Genomic DNA, 6014 nt, shown 5'->3' with positions numbered 1-6014 from the left:
CTGGCCAGGTAGACCGGTGTGGAGGGGAGGGGTGGAAAGGATCGCAGGTAACAAAGAAGAATTCCCAAACCGGTTTCCTTCTATTCCAACTCCAACCTACCTGCCTTCTTGTGCGCCGATTACATTTTCCTCCTCGCCCCTCTTCGACGATTCCTTCTCCTTATTTTTTTCTTATACTTCTACTATTTCTTATACTTCTTCTCAGCTTCTTTTCCTTTTTCTCTGTCAAATTATTCTTCTGTTTCTTTGTTCTTCTTGAACTATTCAGTTCCTTCTTATGTTTCTTTGGCTTCATCTTCATTAGTCTTCTCCTTCTTTATATTCTTCTCCTGCTTTTTCTTCTTCTTTTTCCCTTCTTTTCCCCGATTTCTGTTTCTTCATCTTCATTTTCTCCCTTCTTTGATAGTTTTCTGTTTCTTCTTCATTATTTTCCTCCTTTCCTTAGGTTTCTTTTTCACGAATCTACACACCAACCCCATATCACGTGCACTCAAGACTCAGGCACCACGCTCTTGTAAATGTAGTAAAGTGGTGTGGAGTCCTGTACATTTAATCCCAAGAATCAAGATGAAACCTTTGCTTGGTGGTGGGTGGATAGTCTGTGGTACAATAGTTCTTTACCTGTTTTTCTGTCCTTGTTGCTTGACCGATAGCTTTTAGAGGTTACAGTTTTCATTCCAGTTGGGTTTCATAAATCTATGAAAATCTATTTTGAGAGTACTGTACAATCTATACTAGAGTTCCATTTCTTCAACTATAAAATTCCCTACAATCTAGAACAATCTGTGCAATGTAGAACAATGCTATATGTATATAAGTTTCTATAAAAAATGAATTATTGTGTAGTTGAGAAGTTGATATTGTGGTTATTATCCATATTGAATAAAAAATACTAAGAAATTGTCAAAAACCACAGATTTATTGATACCTACTTAGAAAGACCGGTTTCGGTTATTACACCATTTATCAGAGATTGACAATGGTGTAATAACCGAAGCCGGTCTTTCTAAATATCAATAAATCTGTGGTTTTTGACAATTTCTTAGTCTTTTTCATTCAAAATTAATTATTGAATATTCAAGTCAGTTAATCCTATTGAAATAATGTTCAATCTGTACTACAGACCCTTTCTATCACTCTATTAAAAAATGACGAACTATGTCAACCCTTTAAATTGGAATTGGCCTAATATCATCATCAAATCAAGAAATTCTCACTAGATCTAGTCTTCATTACACTAATGTTATAACAATTTTCATTCTGTTTTTATTAAGGTGAGTTAACCTTGCAATTTAGAGCTGCAGTGTTGAAGAAGCGTCAGTGTCAGAGACTTTAACGTGAGAGACTTCAATGCCAATTCTCATCATGATACTACTTGTACATGTAGAACGTTGAGAGGAATTCTCTATATTATAGTTAAATTTCCCTTTAAACTTCAGAGCATACTTTTCTACCTCTAATTTCACTGTAACCCTAATAGGAACTCTACAGATGGAAATTACTGAGATATTGCAATTATTCAAATGCTAATGAATTAATTATTATTCTTAAACGAAAATCCAAATTAAATGCTGTATTCACCTCGAAGACTTCTGCCACTGCAAATATTGACAACAGGGTAAACAGCTAGATAGAAATTCGATAAATTAGTTAAAATGAATAAAAATAAGTAAATATAAAAAAGTAAATATAAAAAATAAGTAAATATAGAAAATAAGTAAAAAATAAAAATAAATAGAAATTCGGGCTGACAAATAATTTTTGAATAGTAGCGCTCATCGAATTTCCATCTAGCTGTTTACCCTGTTGTCAATATTTGCAGTAGCAGAAGTCTTCGGGGTGAATCACAGCATTTAATTTGGATTTTGGTTCAATAATAATAACTAATAGGAACTGTTATGAATTATTGGTGAAGATGTTTGATACTATAACTTAATAAAAATAATATCACTATATTTATTGATGTATTTATGACGTGATTATTCACGTCGCAAAAAATCATTTTTACGTCTCAATCCTCATTCTGCAAAAATATAGAAAAAACTCATTCTGATGACCCACTTCTTATTCTCCAAAAATATCTTCCTTTGAAGTTCAATAGTGAACTGAGAATACTATTTTAAAACAAAAAGTTCAACTCTATTCCTCGATTATTAGAGAGTACGAGTATTTGAAAATATAGAAAAATGGTCATTTTACAATCTTCAAATATTCTTGAAGCTTATGAAAAATTGTTGAGTGACAATTTTTGTTGAAAATTGTTGTTGGTCTAGTTTCGTACAGTCCGAAACAACCAACCTCCAAAAAGCTCCGGGGAGACATCGTGCCACAAAAACGCTCATTGTAATCTTACACTTGTGTTGTAGAATTGAGAAGGAATTTCAGATGATCGACCACCGACCGACCACCTGCCTCTGCAGACCATCAGGCCATACAGCCTTGGATAGAGCCAATCTTTTATACAAGTTTATATGCAATATGCAACACCTGCTACCCCCAGTCCAGTATATGCTAGGTTGAGTCACCTGGAATGGTAACTCTACACCCCCAAAAGGCCCACAGACCTACATTTCGAGAAGTGTTTCACAATCGATTAGCATAAGAAGCGTGCCGGTCAGTTTTCCATTCACAACGTAGCATGCTGGTGGGCAAAAAAATGGTTTAATTTTGTATTGAAAATTAATTATACTGCAGTAGGCTACATTAAAAGTACTGCCTGAAAGCCTGATATATTGCTGATATATTGATTTATTATTGGTACTGCCATTGCTGATAATTTGCTATATAAAATGTATAAAGTACATGAAAAACTTACTGGCAGGCGTATTAAGGACCATTAGATTGGACTATGGAAAATTTATGATGTGTTGTATGTTATTTTTCTAGTGGAATGTCAATTGAATTTCTCAAAATTATTATCATCATTATTGGATTATTATTATCACATGAAAATTGAAATGTTTATTATTTTTCAACTAGAAATATAGTTTGCTTAATTTGGCACTATAATTAGGTAGTATCATAGATGAACAATAGCGTAAGTGCTGTTGTTTCTCTATGGTAGTATGTTGTTGCATGTGGTAGCAGATTGAAAAAAGTGATAGTTGGGAAATATATATTTAGAAAGTTGAGGAATATTATTATTCTCAATTTTAAATATTATTGTTCTCAATCCATTTAATCAAAAATGTAGAGCAATGCAATGTTACTCTATCAAAAAATACTATATTATTTTTAATATTACATTCTTTCCTTCAATAAACTCTAAAAATTATTGAAATTATCAGTCCATCATTCAAACATAAATCACTATTGGTCTTTGAAAAAATTTCAGCTCTGATCAGAAAAATTAGATTGAGAAAAACCATGAATAACAATTATATTGATATTTCTACTTATCAAACCTGAATTTCCATATTACTATAGAAGCTCACAAATTTTACAATTTAACTTGAATATAATTTTCTAAAGTTTTTTTATTCATTGTGATACATTCTGTGATTCATTTAAAGTATTATGTCAACCTTCAAAATTCAAAATCTTTAAGTCATTATTCCTGGACCAAAAATCCAGTGACGAAGCAGTTTTTGATATCATAACCTCAAACTTTGGACAAACTTTTTGGAGAGAATTAGTTCAGGCTCAGCCTAGTGTTTCCTTCAATGTCATAATTATATTATGATTGTAGTATTTTTTTACAATAGATAAATAAATAAATATATTATGGCTGGTACAGTAGTTCACTATATATATTTATGATTTGATTCTTTGTTATGCACTTCCATTTATCATCATGATTAATCAATGATCTTGATCTTTTTACTGAATGTTATTCTTCTGAAACTTCCGCATCTTTATAAGATTTCCAGCAGAGCAGCAGTTCTCCTGTGTTATACGAGGGTTATAAAATTATATGTGCAAAAAATGCAGGTATTTGCAGAATGCAAGTAGTCACGCTTTCACCCTTGCATACTGCACTGCATAGGCCTAGTAGGTTTCTCTTGCACAATACGCATGTTGAAGGATATCGTCATCTCCCTTCAATTGCACCCCTGTCATTATTGAAGACCCTCGTCCGTTTATAATGATCCCTACCAAGGGCGGTTGGATAGATCAGGACATCACGTATACATAAAATTCCTTTAACATTCTGAGAAGCAGGTATACAGTACTTTGAAAACATGAGACAACGTGAGAATTATTTTTTTATTCGTGATGTGGTTCCTTGGTTCAATGGTTCCTTTGGAATTGACAAAGTAAATAATATTCTAACCGCTATTTTTCGAAAAATTTTCACCTCATTGAAATAGAATAAAATGAATAACTGTACCTACAACTACAAAATGTTCTTGACATGACACTTTGTGAGTAAAAATAATGTGACTATATTTTGCATTGCCATTTGAAACCTCCTTTATCAGGGCTAAGCCTTCAAATGCCTCTTTGTACTAGAAATATTATGTAACCACCCAATACGATAATAAAATGTAATCTCACTTACTGCATTTTCATATAGAATCTATATAATTATTTCCTTCTATGATAGGCTATAATAAAGGGAAGAATCGTCTTATACATGTACGGGATAGGACATTCATAAATCACGCATCATCACGTCTGAACAACTGAACTGATTAACTTGCAATTATACATGAAGATTCTGAATTTACCAGGGATGGTCAAAGGCCTATTTTCATTGTTAATAATATTTATTAATGCATGTACATTTTACATTCAATGTTTCGCATTTGTCAGTTACAGTAAAAAAACATACAATTTATCAGGTCATCAAATTTCCTTGAATATTTGAAGTCAAAAATGAAGATGACAGACATCATCTTAATTATTCTAATTTCACTTAGTTCTTTTCAAAGTTTTCTCACACTATATATAAAAAAACTCCATCAAACTATAAAAACATCGCAATTGATTTCAATGTAATAATTAAAACAAATTAGTTCAATTTTGTGGTTCAAAGTTTATGCAACTACAAAGTGCCAGAATATAGAGTGCCAAATATAATTATAAAGCCCAACCAAACAGGGGATACTCCAAGTAACTTCATAGTGACTTTAGTGACATAGAGCTTAGTTGATAGCGCGCGCTATTCGTGAATCAAAGGTTGCTGGTTCGAGACCTAAACTTATTTCTCTTTGCTCAACATTTTCAACTCTTATAAAGATCATTCACGTTATTATGAACAAAACAAATTTAATAATTATTCAATTTTGTTATGCATTATTTTACAACACCAAATTTTCCCCGGGGCAACGTCCGGTTTACCTGCTAGTATAGAATAGGATCTGCATTACCTTTGTAATGCAATCATATTTCAAGTTGAGCATGTTCATGTAAAACCGTATAAACTCCACATACAGTCTTATTATTCATCACTTTCCACAAAAAAATTATACCTTCATCTTGAAAAAATTGCTCAATGATTGGCTAGAATGTATTGGAGGCGATTGGTTTGCGCGTTTATTGGGGTTGAATTGAATGACCATAAATTTTAATGCGCGGATAGTAAACTGCACAAAAGGTAATATTGAGTGTTGAAGTGAATTATAGCAGCATTCTGTTAACGATAAGTGTGCGCCGATCTGGAAATTTATGACGAAAAATATGCAACGCTGGCAGAAAAGAGAAATAAGTATTATGAGGAGTCGATGATGCGAGAATATTATTGGGAAAAAATTGGAGTGTTATAGTTATGGTAAAAAGGGCGGAGTCGATGTCGATTAGGGTGTAATATATTATCAACCTGCTCATTTCAGTAGCAGTTTCTGTCAACCGGTTCTGGAAAATTTTAATGGCCTTCTGTCTTGCCAGTTTCTTTGGACAACGATCTTCTATTTGCCTCCTTGGAACACCATAAAAGTTGGACAATACAAAATATTAGAAGGATGAAATAATTTTTCATGTTGCCTTCGCTTTTAGTATCCATTGTAGCTCCTGCTACCTGTTTTTTATTATTTTCCTTGGTCTTTTTCTGCTCTTATTAATTACTAGCATTG

Source organism: Nilaparvata lugens, chromosome 7 (genome assembly GCF_014356525.2).
Source record: "Nilaparvata lugens isolate BPH chromosome 7, ASM1435652v1, whole genome shotgun sequence".
NCBI classification, from domain to species: Eukaryota; Metazoa; Arthropoda; class Insecta; order Hemiptera; family Delphacidae; genus Nilaparvata; species Nilaparvata lugens.
This window is presented reverse-complemented; position numbering follows the sequence as displayed.